Source organism: Bubalus kerabau, chromosome 3 (assembly GCF_029407905.1).
Source record: "Bubalus kerabau isolate K-KA32 ecotype Philippines breed swamp buffalo chromosome 3, PCC_UOA_SB_1v2, whole genome shotgun sequence".
In the NCBI taxonomy this organism is placed as follows: Eukaryota; Metazoa; Chordata; class Mammalia; order Artiodactyla; family Bovidae; genus Bubalus; species Bubalus kerabau.
The window spans coordinates 125,440,509-125,457,030 of NC_073626.1; the positions used below are offsets into that span (position 1 = coordinate 125,440,509).

At 41.2% G+C, this 16,522-nt stretch overlaps 1 protein-coding gene across 7 annotated transcripts in view; it reads left to right on the forward strand.

Annotated features, from left to right (window-relative positions):
- The first annotated feature begins 268 nt into the window (after positions 1-268).
- The window catches only part of PTPN4 (protein tyrosine phosphatase non-receptor type 4), a 197,038-nt gene continuing 180,784 nt past the window's right edge, over positions 269-16,522 (forward strand). For 2 of the 7 annotated variants that reach the window (XM_055572900.1, XM_055572901.1), the window contains exon 1: positions 269-826. The gene's annotated coding sequence lies outside the window, so the exon portion shown is untranslated. The remainder of the gene's footprint in view (positions 827-16,522) is intronic. The other 5 variants (XM_055572904.1, XM_055572903.1, XM_055572902.1 and 2 more) reach the window with 4 other exon arrangements.

Genomic DNA, 16,522 nt, shown 5'->3' on the forward strand with positions numbered 1-16,522 from the left:
GACAACCTGGGGCCAAAAGGTCCGGTTTTCCACTTTAAACTGAGGTTTTTTCCCCCCTCTGTGGGGTCCCTCAAGTCTCTAGGTCCAGCGGGGGGGACGGTCCCAGTTTCAGTAACCAATCGCCGCGGAGCCACAGCGCCCCGCCCCTCCTAGCCCCTCCCACCCGCCCAGGTCCCTCCTCCTTCGCACCTGCGCGTCCCCCGCGCTCCGGCTGGTGGGGCCGCTTCCAGCCCGCGCCGGCGGGGAGGGGGCTCGGCCTCACCTCTCGCGAGATCGCCTCCCGTGGCCGCGGCCCCAGCTCCGGGCGGCTGACTGGCGGCGTCTGCGCAGCCGCCATGTTCGGTTGCTATGCTGTGGCCTGGGAGACGGGGTGTGCTTGAGGGAGGAGGAGTAGACGGAGTAGGAGGAGGAGGAGGAAGAGGAGGAGGCGGCGGCTGCGGGAGGGACTGAGCGCCCATTGCACTTTCACACACAAACGCTGCTTAGGATTGTCGCCCGTTCGCTCTCGCCGCGCCGTTCCGCTCCTCCTCCTCGCGGCCCCACATTGTTCTCTCAGGACTCCGGGGTCCCCGGGGCTGGATTCTGGGCCCCCTCCGGGGCCCCCACCCCCGCGACACCGCTGCGGGGCTGGATTAGCTCATCCCCGCAGGGAGGTGCGGGAGCGCGCGGCAGCCCCGCAGTATGAGGTGGTGCCGGCGGCTCGGGGCCGTAGCGCGGCCGCTGCGGCGCCGGCTGCTGGGCGGACGCTGACGGAGCCCCAGGGGCGGCGCGGCCGGGCCTCCAGGCTTTTCTTCTCCAGCCCGGAGGACGCGGCTGGGACACGAAGGTAAGAGGCTCCGGGTCCCGGCCGCCTCTCGGCCCTGCGTGGCACGCGAGGCTGCTACCTGCGGCCCGCCAGGTGGGGCCGGCCGAAGGCGTGAGGCTGATTTCAAGTCAGGGGGAAAGGATGCTTTTTGCCTACTCCCTTTCTTCGTGGGACCCCTGCTCTCAGCCTCCTGATGTTTTAGTTGGAATCTCTGTTCTGGGGGAGTCAGGGGAGAAGGGATGGAATAGGTGCGGAGACGGAATGTTCCACGGCCCCTAAACTCTAGGTGAGGTTTTAGAATATTCAGAGTTTTCCACTGCTGATAGGATTCCTTTAAAAAAAAAATTGGCTCCTTTGAGAGCTTCCTACTTGATGCTTGGGCATACTGTTCTACCCTTGAAGTTTTAAGCCTTTTATGATTCTGCCTTTGCATGTTTGTGTTTAGGAACCTGTAGTTGAGCCAAAAGAAAAAGTTGAGGTGTAGCAAAATAGACGTACGGATGCGCTTCCCAGGGTTTCCTCAACATGGAGTAGTTTACAGTGGCACATATATACGCACGGATGGTTCTGGGAAACTTAGAATGGGAGACTTTATGCCTGGAAGGCATTATACAGTGAACCACAGCGGAGGACGATGTGTATGGGGAGGGTTTTTCAGGCGCTTTTTCTAGGACAGTCTGTGTATCTGCAATGTACCAACTGCTGTTAGAATCAGAGATTGGAGTAATATTCGGTTTATGTAACCAAATCTTGGGCCCAGTTGAAACATTACAGTTTAAACCATGTTTATGGAGAAAAAAATCAAAACGCCAAAGTATCCGACTTGTAAAGAATGGTTTGAGTAAAGAGAAGACTGTGGAACAGTTAGGCCAGGATATTTTTTTATCCTGATTTTTGAACCTTAATCTTTGTTGCCAGAGGGAAAAAAATACATTTTTAAGGGGAAGGAGAATGACCTTAAAATAAATGATTGTTCAGAGCCCAAAATGTGCTTAATGGAATAGAGCTAGATAGTACATCAGTTAAATCTTGAATTTGAGAAATTCAGCCTATAGTTTTTTTTTTTTTAAAGGCTTTTTGTAAGCAAAAGTTTTTCTCTACAGAGCTTCTTTACTAACTCATAGCAGAAGAACGCAATCATTTTGTGGATCCCACCATTTTTTGTCAGAATAAATTTATGCTCCAGTTACCACAGAAGCTATTTTTATGTCTTTCTCTCTCTCCTTTTTTTTAATGGCACACATATCTTTGTCACCTCTTTTCTTTGAAACATGTGCATGGTCGCACAATATCATGATCTTGAGTAGTTTTTAAGAAGAGACTCATGACCTTATTTTTGTATATGGAAGTGTTTGTGACTTAGCCTATTTTAAACATTTGGCAAGAGATTTTGAAAACAGGGAGCCATCACTGTTTTGCAGTTTTATTAATTGAGTAGGTTAAAATTAGAAAATCATAGGTTCCTCAAAAGTAGTTATGGATGAAGATGTGGCTTTCTTATTGCCTGTTTTCCTAGAACCTGTTTAGATTATAGGCTGTGGGTATTGAATTGTTTAAACTTTGTGGTTTTTTCTGATTTTCTAATTGAATATCTTTAAAAATATCCCTAGTAACTTCGTTACTTTAAATTTGTGGCATCCAATTTCTAATTTAGACTAGGCATAAACCAGCATTGATTGAACACACTTGCTAAAAATACTTTCTGGGTCAGATGTACTTAGAATGCAGCCTCAGGAAAATTCATTTGAACTATTCTTACTGTGACCATTGTACACTTCATTATTACAGAAGGACTTAAAACATTATAGACTCACGATTAGATTTCATCAGTTCAGGCATAGAAGCCTAACTTTATTAATATAAAATACTTCATGTGGGATAGTAATGAAAACTGTTTACAGTGCCTTTTTTTTTTTTAACTTATGTGACTCCCGTAGACTTATTAAACTCTGATTTGTATATTTGAGATACTAATATTTTAATTTCGTCTACCAAACATAATTTAAATGGTGTGATAGTATAGTGTGCAATGTTATCTATTTAGTATTATGATTTATTCTGAGCTCTTTAAGGGTGAGTGGTCATGTTTTTTAAGTAAATTATCTTTAAGGAATGAAGTAAGAATGACAGATAATTTCAAGGAGACATTCTTACTGTTACTGAGAGGACTCCCTCCTCTCCTCCCCCCTTCCCTGGATTAATATGGTCAGTTTTAAACAACAAGGAAGCTTTAAAAATATGTAGAAACCTTGTTTGGTGGATGTTTAAAAACATGTTTTAAAGCTGTCCTTTAATTGTTAGTTATTAAAAATGTAAAGTTGGAGACCTCACTAGAAATGGCAAGTCTGTGTGACTTAATGTGGCTAAGTATGATTTGTTGCTTCTAAATAAAATTTAGTATTGGCAGAAATTCACTGGTTCCAAGTTGAGTTGAATTTGGTTGTTTTTCTGGGTAATAACATGCATGTTATGAAGTTTTTTATATTCAGTAGTCTAGATTTGTCAAATTAGTTTACTACGTTAAGCTGTGAAGCTTTGAAGATTGGCTTAGTATTCTGGAAATCTTTTTATTGTTTGCCAGAGAAGTACTGTAGGAGGAAGGTGTTATTTCTTCATTTAATATTCGATTAGCACAGATGGTGAGAAGGAGTATAGTGAACAAGTATTGTAGAATCTTCTCTTAATGTGGAAGTATGGTACCTAGGAGGAATATAATTTATTTCTTTTTCTTTGCGTGGTCAGTACAGTCGTATTTAAAATGGAATGGGAAACTAGAGGGGAAATTTATTTCATTCTCCTCCATTTCATTAGAGGTGATTTCCCCCACGTTCATTCTTCATTCTTCCTAAGCAGAAACACTGGAAGAGAGGTGCAAGTATTTGAAGGAATTGAGGGGAACAGAATGAAAATTAGGCACTGTGGATTATCTTGTGCGAAAGATATTAATTTGGGTGAGTTATTGCATTATTGTGAGTTATTGTATCTCTTAAGAAGGAGGTTTTTATAGAGGAATATAAAGGGAAAAAGGATCCAGAATGGACGTGTTTATTGTCTGTTACATGCCAGACAATGTAAAGGGGCTTTTCATGCTATCCCACATAAGCATCAAGTATACTTTGGGAGGTAGGAATTATTAATCCTCTACTTCTCCTCCCCTCTTCCAAATGGGAGCATGAATAACTTGTCAAGGATCATACTGCTAGTAAGTAGAATTTCACTGGGTTTATCTGATTCTGAAGCTTATTCTTTAGATCATGTTGTTCAGTTAAACTTTTTGCAGTGGTGGCAGAATTCTTATTCTGCACTGTCAGATGTGGTAGCCATTAGCCGTGTGTGGCACAGATCGAACACTTAAAATGTGATTGTTGTGCCCGAGGACCTAAATTTTAAATTGTATTTAATTTTAATCAGCTTAAATATAAATAATCAGATTTCACTAGTAAGTATAGTATTGGGCAGGACAACTTTAGATCTTGCTACCTAGAAAATCTGAAGTTTTGTTTGTTTTGGGTTTGGGTGTTCTTTTCTTTTTTTTTTTTCTTTGCCAAGCCTCACTGTTCGTCTTGCAGGATATTAGTTCCCCTACCAGGGATTGAACCCTTGCCTCCTGCAGTGAAAGCCCAGAGTCCTAACCACTGGAAAATGAAAGTGAAAGTCGCTCAGTCGTGTCTGACTTATTGGGACCCCATGGACTATACATTCCCGGGAATTCTCTAGGCCAGAATAGAGAATATCCACTGGAGTGGGTAGCCCATTCCTTTCTCCAGGGGATCTTCCCAACCCAGGGATTGAACCCAGGTCTGCTGCATTGCAGGCAGATTCTTTACTGGATTAGTCACAAGGGAAGCCCAAGAATACTGGAGTGGGTAGCCTATCCCTTCTCCAGGGGCTCTTCCTGACCCAGGAATTGAACCAGGGTCTCATACATTGCAGGCAGATTCTTTACCATCTGAGCTATCAGGGAAGCTCCTAACCACTGGACCGCCAGGGAATACCCGAAAATCTGAGTTTTGATATTGAATCTGCCACTAGCTTATATATGATGTTAGTTAAATTACTTAGTTCATGAGCCTCAATTTAATCCCTTGTGAAAAATGAAGATGTTATCACTAAAAGATTATCTCTAGTATCCCTTCTTGCTCTAAAGTTCTTTGATTCTTATTAAAATACACTATAGCATTTCATATTTGCAAGCATTATATCTGAATGAATCCCTTCCCCATATACTCCTTATATAAAAACTTGTTTGTTTAGTCACTTTCTCTTTGGGAAAAGAGTTATGTTTAAAGCACATAAAGGATAATGGATTATTTTACCCTCAGTTGTTCGGTGAAAACACTGTGTAACCAAAGACAGTACTTTACTTTGAAACAAATTTTGAATCTTTAAAGATCTTATTTTCGGCATGCCACTTGGTGGTGGTTTAGTTGCTAAGTTGTGTCCAACTCATGGACTCTTGGGACCCCATGGACTTTAGCCTGCCAGGCTCCTCTGTCCATGGGATTCTTCAGACAAGAATGCTGGAGTGGTTGCCATTTCCTTCTCCAGGGGGTCTTCCCAACCTAGGGATCGAACCCAGGTTTCCTGCATTGCAGGCAGATTCTTTACCAACTGAGCTACGAGGGAAGCCCAATGCCACTTACCATTTGAGAATATATTACAGTTCTTGTTGCTTATCAGGTTAATTCCAAACTTTGGAATTAATTTGCTTGGCCTTACAGGTTTCCTGCCAACTTCATCTCACTAACCCTGTTTCTCATTTTTGCTTAAAAAGAAAGTGTTCTTTTTTCCTCCCCCTGCCCTCGTTTCTTCAGTTTAAACATTCCTGTTTCCAGTCCACGGGACTTCCCAGGTGGCATTAGTGGTAAAGAACCTGCCTGCTAATGCAGGAGACATAAGAGATGCAGGTTTGATCCCTGGGTTGGGAAGATCCCCTCGAGGTGGGCGTGGCAACCCACTCCAGTATTCTTGCTTGGAGAATCCCCATGGACAGAAGAGCCTGGCAAGCTACAGTCCATAGGGTCGCACAGAGTTGGACACTACTGAAGTGACTTATTAGCACACATGCACATCTCTAGTCCACAAGTCTTTCACAGAATTCACCTTTTAAGAATGGTGCTTAATCCTAGTAATGAGTAGCCTGGTTTTACTATATGATTATTTATATATAGTTTCTTGAGTTCTTCCTTCTCTTTTAAAAAAAAAAAGTTTTATTTATATAAATTTTTGCTGTGCTGGGTCTTTGGTTGCTGTGGGGCCTTTCCTCTAGTTGCGGTGCTCGGGCTTCTTATTGTGATTTCTTGTTGTGGAGCTTCTCGTGGTTTCTTGTTGTGGAGCATGACTCTAGGCTGCAGTGGCTTCAGTAGTTGTGGCACATGGGCTCGGTAGTTGTGGCTCCCAGGCTTTAGAGCACAGGCTCAATAGTTGTGGTACATGGGCTTAGTTGCTCTGTGGCATGTGGGATCTTCCTGGATCAGGGATCAAACGCGTGTTTCCTACATTGGCAGGCAGATTCTTTACCACTGAGCCTCCAAGGAGGCCCCTAGAGTTCTTCCTTCTTAAGTTTTTATATGTTACCTACTGTGTGTCCTTAATAAACATGTTAAAAAATAAAAAATAGGGGTTGTTTTGTCTGTATTGCTTAATGAGTTTAGACCATTTCTCAGCAATTCTGCTTTTAAAAAGTTGCTAATAAAAAAATTATAAATACTATAACAACATTCACCCATAATCACTACTCGAAAAGATATTTTTGTTTCCTTCCAGGCCATTGTCTTATTGTATTTTTTATACAGTTGTAGAGATAACAGTTTTGGAGTTTAATATACTGGAAACGTTGCATTGGAATGTTGTAGAGGAAGAACAATACAGGGAAAAGGTGACAGACTTTGGAGTGAGGGAGATATGGGTAGGAATCTGGTCTCATAAACCTTGGAAAAACTATGTAACCTCTGTGCTTACTTTCTTGTCTGTGAATTTAGGATAATGGTACTTGCCCTTGAATTGTTGGGAGGATTAGGATAATATATATAAAGCATCCAGCATTATTCTTTAAATAGAAGAGATGATCAGTAAATGGTAACATTATTTCCCGTTTTCCCATTCCCATCTTCATGAATATAAACAATTGCTTAGACATTCAGGTGATTTATCAATCAGGTGATTTAGTCTTTTACCTTTTGTTGAATATTTTGGTTGTTCCTAAAGTTTCCACTGTTAAAATCTGCAGTGAAGATTTTTGTGCTTATAACTTGTTTGTAGGTTTGTTTCCTCAGTCTAAAACTTAAAACTCTAGGACTAGGATAATGGTTTGAGTATCTCTCTCTGCCAAATCTCTTATAGAACAATGGGTGTTCTTGTTTTGGGAAAAATACTAATTTTATTATAAAATTATACTTTGTTTTTTAGTTAATGTAATTTGAAAATTTTGGCTTATTGGGAAATGATATAGTGAACATTTATTTGTGTGTAATTAAACAGACATTTGAATGTCTGTTATAGAGATCACTGGTATACCAGTAAATAAGACATGATTTTTGTCCTTGAGCTCAAATTCTAGGGTGGTAACGTATGTCAACAATTACAATTCAGAGTGACAAGTGTAATAAGATCTGTGGAAAGGAGAGTGGCATTTGAGCAGCATCTTGAAGGATGAGTAGGGGTTGATCTCTGGGTAGAGAGAACAGCATGTACAAAAAGGCAAGAATGAGAGGATCCATGCGTTTAGAGAAGTGGTCTATGAGATGGGCATTGGTGTCTGATTTTATGTGTGAATCCATGTGCTTATATATGTTTGTTGACTGTGGTAGGAGATAAAACCTTGTGAGGATCCTTGTTTGGGCTGTGAGTGCAATCATATTAAGACCTTTAGAATGGAGCTTCCCAACTGGGGTGCCCTGAATGGCTTACTATTGTGCCAGAGAATAAGATGGCTGTCAGTGTATGTGACCAAAGTACATTGGACCCACCAGGGTGGTTTCTTTTGACCTAGAATAATCTCCTTGGCTTGTCCCAGAGAGCTAAAAATTATTTTCTTTGGTGCAAGTTGTGAAAAGCATTGGGAAAAGCACTGTTAGTATTGGAAAATTTATGGTACCCACACTTCTCCTGGCATTCTCAGTGTATGTAATCAAAAATAAAACCAACACCAAACCTTAATATAAAAATGAAAGAAGTCCTGTCAAAGTCCTCATCTTTTCTCTCCTCTCTCCTCCTCCTCCCCCCAGGGGTTACTAGTTGATTATTTTATGTGTGTATCTGAAATATCTTTTTGGTGCTTCTGCATTGCTAGTGCCCTACAGGAGTCTTTTGTCTGCCTGTTGGGAAATCAGCGTTTACATTGGGAGCAGTTACAGATATTTAAATAAGGAAAGATAAACCTTGACTTCTAAATAATGATGCAAAGATATAAGGATGGTGCAAAGATAAGGTTAGAAGGAGCAGGGAAACCGGTTAGGATGCTCTTGCAGTAGCCCAGGTGAGAGGTGGTAAGAGCCAGAAATGAGGAAATAAAGATGAGGGTGTCAGCCTGGAACTGAAAACTGATGAGGCAGTTTCCTGAGAACTGAGAGTCCATTTGGTTGTAGTGGAAGAGGAAGAGTTGGTGCTGCTGCTAAGACTTCTCTTTGGGCAACTGGAAAGGGAAGGCCAAATAATTTTTATTGAGTGCCTATAGTGAACCAGGTGTTTTGCTAGGCACCAACGTTTGTCATGAGTTCTCACTGAATGTTTAAAATTAATTTATTTTGAAATAATTTCAAACATACAGAAAAATTGGAAAAATAGCACAAAGAGCTCCAGAATCCCCTTCAACCAGCTTCCTTTTCCTTGAACTATTCTTGCCTCTTAAAAAAATACTTTTTGTAAGACTTGACTGTTTATAGCACTTTTAGTTTCACAGCAAGATTGAGGGGAAGGTACAGAGATGACCCATAAGCTCTCATCTCTCCACATGAACCTCAACCAGTTTTGGACACATTATTACATATATATTGTGTGTAAACAGAATATAAACCCGCACATCTTGTACTTGGCTCACTCTAGGGGTTGCAGTGAAGCCTTCCCTTTCAGGTGCCCAGAGAAGGAACCTTGAGATTGTCGTCAACCCTTTCTTTCTCTGTTACTGAATTCTCAAATTTCAGTGAAACTACCTAATCATCTTATTTTTGGTTCCTCATTTTCATCTCTACTTATAACCATTCCAGAGGAATGTACCATTTCTCATCTAAATAGACTTTCCTGAACCATCTCAGAGCAAGTTGCAGACGTGATGCCTATCATTCCTGAATAATCTAGTGTGTTTTTACCAGAACATGGGCAGTCTCTTACAAAACTCCCAAATCAGGAGATCAGCATTGACACAGCAGTACCTTCAAAATCCCAGATGCCTATAACTCAATATTTTAAAAAAAGCCCAATCAAAAATTGGGCAAAAGACCTGCATAGATCTTCTCCAAAGAAGACATAGATATGACTGACAGGCACGTGAAAAGATGCTCAGCATTACTAGTTATTAGGTAATGTGAATCAAAACAACTGAATACAATGAGATATTACCTTTCACCAGTCAGAATGGCCATCATCAAAAGGTCCATAAATAATAAATGCTGGAGAGAATGTGGACAAAAAGGATCCCTGCTACATTGTGAAAATGTAAATTGGTACAGCCACTATGGAGAACAGTATGGAGGTTCCTTAAAGGACTGAAAATAGAGCTACCATATGATCCAGCAATCCAACTCCTGGGCATATATTGTGGAGAAAACCGTAATTCAAAAAGATACATGCACTTCAATGTTCATTGCAGCACTATTTACCATAGCCTGGCCATGGAAGCAGCCTAAATGTCCATTGACTGATGAATGGAAAAAGAAGATGTGGTACATATATATGATAGGATATTACTCAGCCATAGAAAAGAAATAAATTAATGCCATTGGTAGCAATATGGATGGACCTAGAGATGGTCATACTAAGTAAAGTAAGCCAGACCAAGAAAGACAAATATCATTCAGTATCACTTATATGTGGTTAGTGTTATCAAAAGGGAAAAGGAGGCAGGGAGAGGGATAAATTAGAAGTTACACACTGTAGCACTTGTTGTTCAGTCTTAAGTTGTGTCCTTTGTGACCTCATGGACTGTAGCACACCAAGCTCCTCTGTCCTTTACTATCTCCTGGATTTTGCTTAAATTCATGTCTGTTGAGATGGTGATGCCATCTAACCATCTCATCTTCTGCCTCCCTCTTCTCCTTTCCCTTCAGTCTTTCCCAGCATCAGGGTCTTTCCAGTGAGTTAGCTCATCTCATCAGGTGGCCAAAAGTATTGGAGCTTCAGCTTTAGCATCAGTCCTTCCAGTGAATATTCAGAGTTGATTTCCTTTAGGATTGACTGGTTTGATCTCCTTGCAGTCCAAGGGATTCTCAGGAGTCTTCTCCAGCACCACAGTTCTAAAGCATCAACTCTTCTGTGCTTTACGGTCCAATTCTCACAGCCGTACATGACTACTGGAAAAACTATAGCTTTGACTATATGGACCTTTGTTGGGAAAGTGATGTCTTTGCTTTTTAATACGCTGTCTAGGTTTTGCATCTAGGTCATCTGATGTGAAGAGCTGACTCATTGGAAAAGACCCTGAGCTGGGAAAGATTGAGGGCAGGAGGAGAAAGGGGTGACAGAGGATGAGATGGTTGGATGGCATCACTGACTCAATGGGCATGAGTTTGAGCAAACTCCAGGAGTTAGTGAAGGACAGGGAGGCCTGGCGTTCTGCAGTCCATGGGGTCACAAAGTGCTGGACATGACTTAGAGACTGAACAGCAGCAAGGTTTGTAATAGGTTTCTTTTCAAGGAGCAAGCGTCTTTGAATTTCATGGCTAGGGTCACTGTCAGCAGTGATTTTGGAGGCCACGAAAATAAAATCTATCACTGCTTCCACTTTTTCCCATTCTGTAGGCCATGAAGCAGTGGGACTGGATGACATGATCTTAGTTTTTTTAATGCTGAGTTTCATGCCATCTTTTTCACCTCTCCTATTTTGCCTTCATCAAGAGGCTATTTAGTGGTACCATCTGCATATCTGAGATTATTAATATTTCTTCTGGTAATCTTGATTCCCACTTGTGGTTCATCTTGCCTGGCATTTCGCATGATAGACTCTGCATAGAAGTTACATAAGCAGAGTGACAATATACAGCCTTGTCATACTCCTTTCCCAATTTTGAACCAGTCAGTTATTCTGTGTCTGTTGCTTCTTTATCCACATACAGATTTTCTTAGGAGACAGGTAAGCTGGTCTGGTATTCCCATCTCTCTAAAAAATTTCCACAGTTTGTTGTAATCCACACAGTCAAAGGCTTTAGCAGTCAGTGAAGCAGAAGTAGATGTTTTTCCCAAATTACCTTTCTTCATAATCCAGTGAATGTTGGCAATTTGATCTCTGGTTCCTCTGCCTGTTCAAAATCCAGCTTGTATACCCAGCTTGTATATCTGGAAGTTCTCGGTTCACGTATTGCTGATGCCAGCTTGAAGGATTTTGAGCACAACCTTGCTACCATGTGAAATGAGTGCAATTGTACAGTAGTTTGAACATTCTTTGGCATTGCCCTTCTTTGAGATTGGAATGAAAACTGACCTTTTTCAGTCCTGTGGCCGCTGTTGCATTTTCCAAATTTGTTGATGTATTGAATGTAGCACTTTAGCAGCAGCATCTTTTAGGATTTTAAATGGCTCAGCTAGAATTCCATCACCTCCACTATCTTTGTTCATAGTAATGTTTCCTAAGGCCTACTTGACTTCACACTCAAGGATGTCTGGCCCTAGATGAGTGACCACACCGTTGTGGTTATCCAGGTCGTTAACACCTTTTTGTATAGTTCTTCTTTGTATTATTGCCACCTCTTCTTAATTTCTTCTACTTCAGTTAGGTCCTTACCGTTTCTGTCATTTATTGTGCCCGTGTTTACATGAAATGGTCATTTGATATCTCAAGTTTTCTTGAAGAAATCTCGATAGTCTTTCCCATTCTCTTATTTTCCTCTATAACTTTGCATTGTTCATTTAAAAAGGTCCTATCTCTCCTTGCTATTCTCTGAAACTCTGGTGGAGTGAGTTGCCATTCCCTTCTCCAGGGAATCTTCCCCACCCAGGGATTGAACTTGGGTCTCCTGCTTTGCAGTCAGTTCTTTACTGATTGAGCCACCAGAAAAACCCCTTTGTATAAACTACTGTGTATAAAGTAGGTAACTAACATGGACCTACTGTATAGCACAGGGAACTATACTCAATATTATGTAATAATCTGTAAGCGAAAAGAATCTGAAAAAGAATAAAGGGACTTCCCTGGTAGCTCAGAGAGTAAAGAATCGTCTTGCAATGCAGGAGACCTGGGTTTGATCCCTGGGTCGGGAAGATCCCCTGAAGAAGGAAATGGCTACCCACTTCAGTATTCTTGCCTGGAGAATTCTATGGACAGAGGAGCTTTAGCAAGCTACCATTCATGGGGTCACAAAGAGTTGGACGCAACTGAGCGACTAACACACACACATACACACATATATAAAACTGAATCACTGTATCGTACACTTGAAACTTATACTACATTGTAAATCAGTTGTCAGTTCAGTTTAGTTGCTCAGTTGTGTCTGACTCTTTGGGACCCCATGGACTGCAGCACGCCAGGCTTCCCTGTCCATCATCAACTCCCTGAACTTGCTCAAACTTACGTCCCTCGAGTTGGTGATGCCATCCACCCATCTCATCCTCTGTCGTCCCCTTCTCCAGACTTCAGTCTGTCTCAGCATCAGGGTCTTTTCTGGTGAGTCAGTTCTTCTCATCAGGTGGCCAAAGTATTGGAGCTTCAGCTTTAGCAGCAGTTCTTTCAGTGAATATTCGGGACTGATTTCCTTTAGGATTGACTGGTTTGATCTCCTTGCAGTCCGAGGGACTCTCAAGGGTCTTCTCCAACACCACAGCTCAAAAGCATCAATTCTTCGGTGCTTAGCTTTCTTGATGGTCCAACTCTCACATCCATACATACTACTGGAAAAACCATAGCCTTGACTATATGGACCTGAGTTGGCAAAGTAATGTCTCTGCTTTTTAATATGCTGTCTAGGTTTGTTATAGCTTTTCTTGCAAGGAGCAGTGTCTTTTAATTTCATGTCTGCAGTCACCATCTGCAGTGATTTTGGATCCCAAGAAAATAAAGGCTGTCACTGTTTCCACTGTTTCCCCATCTGTTTTCCATGAAGTGATGGAACTGGATGCCATGATCTTCGTTTTTTGAATGTTGAGTTTTAAGCCAGCTTTTTCACTCTCCTCTTTCACTTTCATCAAGAGGCTCTTTAGTTTCTCTTTGCTTTCTGCCATCAGGGTGATGTCATCTGCATATCTGAGGTTATTGATATTTCTCCTGGCAGTCTTGATTCCACCTTATGCTTCATCCAGCCCGGCATTTCTCATGATGTACTCTGCATATAAGTTAAATAAGCAGGGTGACAGTATATAGCCTTGATGTACTCCTTTCCCAATTTGGAACCAGTCCATTGTTCCATGTCCAGTTCTAACTGTTGCTTCTTGACCTGCATATAGATTTCTCAGGAGGCAGGTAAGGTGGTCTGTTATTCCCACCTCTTTAAGAATTTTCTGCAGTTTGTTATGATCCACACAAAGGCTTTAGCATAGTCAGTGAGGCAGAAATACATGTTTTTCTGGCATTCTCTTGCTTTTTCTATGATCCAGCGGATGTTGGAAATTTGATCTCTGGTTCCTCTGCCTTTTCTAAGTCCAGCTTGAACATCAGGAAGTTCTTGGTTCACATACTGTTGAAGCCTAGCTTGGAGAATTTTGAGCATTACTTTGCTAGTGTGTGAGATGTGTGCAATTGTGCGGTAGTTTGAAAATTCTTTAGCATTGCCTTACTTTGGGATTGGAATAAAAACTGACCTTTTCCAGTCCTGTGGCTGGAAAATCAGCTATACTTCAGTAAAAAAAAATTAAAAAATAACCCAGAGGCCATTCAGTGTTTTCCAACTCCCTGAATAGTGTCTTTCTTTACCTTCTGGTCCAAGGTCCAGTTCAGGATCATATGCTGTGTTTAATTGTCATGTCTCTTTAGTGCCCTTTAGTTTGGAACGGCACTGAATATTTGGGGCCCTTGATATTTCCCTGTCTTTTTATGGCCTTGACTCTTTTGTTCTTTGAGATGTTCCTTAACTTCTGTTCTTTCAGTAGTTGCTTGTGTGGGGAAGGAATACCATGGAAATGATATGTTCTTCTTAGTGTATCTCTAGGAGGCACAGTGTGTTGTCCCACCACTGACTTTTTAACCTTGAACACCTTGTTAAGTTCATTTCTGCTGAGTTTATTATACAATCATTATTTTCCCTTTTGTAACTGGTAAGCCTTTTGTGGGAAGATTTCCAAGACTTTGTTGATGTCCTGTTCCTCCTGAGATCTCCGCCCACCAGCCTTTGGGTCCACTGATGACTTGCTTGGATCAACCACTACTATGAAGGCTGCCACCTGCATTTATTAATTTTTTTTTTTTTACTGAAAATTTCCTTTCTTTCATGTATTTGTTCATTCACTTGTAAATAAATGAATTTATTTATTTACATCAACATACCTATGGATTTATATTCCTATTCAGTAGATTTTATTAGTTATTATAATTTCAGATTTTATTTTGATGCTTAAATTGTCTTATATTTGAATAGCGGGAGCCCCTTCAAGATGGCTCCCATCTTTTTGACACATCCCATCCTTTGAGTATTTCCTTACTTTCTGGCACATTAATGAGTTTTAGACTCACTTTGTACTTTTCCTGACCCAACTCTGGAGTCATTCATTTTCCCTAGGAATCCTGATTTCTTTTAATGGAGGTAGTATCAGAAACCAAAATTTCGGTACTTAATATGCTCATTTCTGCTGGAGTATCATCACATTTAAGGCAGACAGAGCTAGGAAATACGTATATATATGCATTTGAATATACATATACATATTTGTATACACATTTGAATCTCTTTCGTCATCTAACTATGTATATATATTTAAAAGAAGAATTGACTAATTTGAAAAGACCCTGATGCTGGGACAGACTGAAGTCTGGAGAAGGGGACAACAGAGGATGAGATGGTTGGATGGCATCACTGACTCAATGGACATGAGTTTGAGTAAACTCCGGGAGTTGGTGATGGACAGGGAGGCCTGGCGTGCTGCAGTCCATGGGCTCACAAAGAGTTGGACACGGCTGAGCAACTGAACTGAACTGATATTCAAAAGTTCACACTGATAATCCATTTCCAGTCCAACACTCCAGATTTCTTTCCAGTTGTCCCTTTTCTATATTTTTAAGTCTTGTCTTCAGCAATGAGATATTGGCTCCATTATCCTTAGTACATATACTTATTTGCTCAGTCACCTTGTAGGTGCCAGTTTCTCTGCCCCAGGCTGGTTGTTTCCTGCCCGCCACCTCAGGCCCATGGCATGGGGTCCACAGGGCATGCTGTCAAGTCTGAGCTAGGAAGGGAAGGAAAATTCTCATTTAATCTTTTTATTTCCCTTATTTAATTCAAACAAAAATTGTCAGAAAGGTGTTATCTCTAGTTTTAAAGGTGTTATCCCATACGATAACAATGATGAAATTCAGAAAGATGTGACTTTGGATGTATTACCATGTGAATAACAGATACTTTGAATTCAAATGTGCATGATGTTGAAGCATCTTCTTTCTCCTGTACTGACTGCATAACCTCCAACTTCCTGAAAATTCTTGGGAAATCAAAGTGTGAGAATTTAGTGTTATACAGATGGTAGTTGAAGCAGTGGATGTGACTTATACTACTTATGAAGTGTGTGTAAAGTTAGGACGAAGGCCACTGTGAGGGCCCCTCCAACATCATGTAAAGGATAAGGGCTCTCAGAAAAGAGAGGAGAGTCCAGTTGTGTGGGGGAAGGTAATGGAAGAAAAAGTTAGTGTAAGGTGTCAGATGCTACAGAGAGAGAGATGAGATCCAAAGGGCTTTGAATTTGGGGGAAGGTTGTTATGACTCTAGACTTCCCTGGTGACTCAGTGGTAAAGAACCCACCTCCCAGTGCAGGAAATGCAAGTTTGATCCCTGGGTTGGAAAGATCAGGAGAAGGAAATGGCAATCTACTCTAGTATTCTTGCCTGGGAAATCCCATGGACACAAGAGCCTGTTGTGCTGCAATCCATGGGGTTGCAAAATAATTGTACATGACTTAGTGACTAAACAACAGCATATTATGCCCTTAGCTAATTGGTTTTCAGGTGTTCAGGCAGACCACCTGTATCAGAATCAAGTGAGCTACTGAATAAAAATATCAATTCTGCAGATTTCTTTTCAGACTGCATAGAGTTTTTAAAGGGTGGGTGAAGAATGTGGAGGTTACCACACAGGAAACCTGCTTAAATGCCGTGCTGCTGCCGCTGCTACAGTTATTCTAAGGTACAGTAAAGTTTGAGATTCATTGTAGCAGAAGAGTTACAATAGAAGGGTGTGATGAGAAAGTAAATAGAGGAAACTAGACATAGCAGTGAATGTAGACTAGATGACACTAAGAAATTTGGTCATGAGGGGAAGAAGGAAGAGCTCTTAGGTCATAGAGGAATCGGGAACAGAATCAAGAAAAATATCTTATTTTTTGGCTGTGCCACTTGTCTTGCAGGATCTTAGTTCTCCAGTCAGGGAT